Source organism: Wasmannia auropunctata, unplaced genomic scaffold (assembly GCF_000956235.1).
Source record: "Wasmannia auropunctata unplaced genomic scaffold, wasmannia.A_1.0 LD319425.1, whole genome shotgun sequence".
Taxonomy (NCBI): Eukaryota; Metazoa; Arthropoda; class Insecta; order Hymenoptera; family Formicidae; genus Wasmannia; species Wasmannia auropunctata.
This window is the reverse complement of record NW_012043465.1, coordinates 202-852: the sequence shown is the minus strand read 5'-3', so window position 1 is coordinate 852 and position 651 is coordinate 202. Positions and strand designations below refer to the sequence as shown.

At 25.5% G+C, this 651-nt stretch overlaps 1 long non-coding RNA gene across 1 annotated transcript; it reads left to right on the top strand.

Moving 5' to 3' along the window:
• Positions 1–6: 6 nt before the first annotated feature.
• LOC105460576 lies at positions 7–412 on the top strand. The gene is made up of 2 exons (XR_975849.1): positions 7–184; positions 273–412. It is a non-coding gene; the product is annotated as an uncharacterized LOC105460576 (long non-coding RNA).
• The last annotated feature ends 239 nt before the right edge of the window (positions 413–651 follow it).

Here is a 651-nt window from a genome sequence, read left to right as displayed (position 1 = left end):
CTTTTTAATGAACAAAAATTTTTGTAATAATATAATAATTTTAATGTAGCTGGAAATTAGAAAATGTACAGTAACTAAAAATCAATCAAAAAATTTTTATTGGATTTAAAATTTGTTGTGTATTTACATTAAAAATTCATCAAAGCTTTTCAAAGTTTTTAATGACAAACTATAAACATTATATGTAATATTATATGTATCTCTTATTTACTAACACATTTAAAATACCAGCAATATTGTTCTAAAGCAAATATATAATAATATGTATTCAGTGATTTAAAAACTGAAGCAGAGCAGAGAACCAAAGGAAACATTATTCGAATAGTAGCTGATTATCTAACCAACAAATGATGTTCATTGCTATATTGCTATTATTCATCCTTCTTATATTGGTGTGGAATTTTTCTGCGCATTATGGACGAAATGGGCGACTTATTAATCTTATACCAGGACCACCAGGTTATCCGATTATTGGAAATATCACCCAAGTTATTGGTTCACAAGGCAAGATAATATATTTTGTACATTCAGTTAGTCTTTGCACACATGTATGCAAATATATTTACAAATATTCCATTCTGAGACGTATAATTATTAATAATATTTTTGAATAATGAATACTTCTACAAGTTATTTAAGCTTATATGAGTT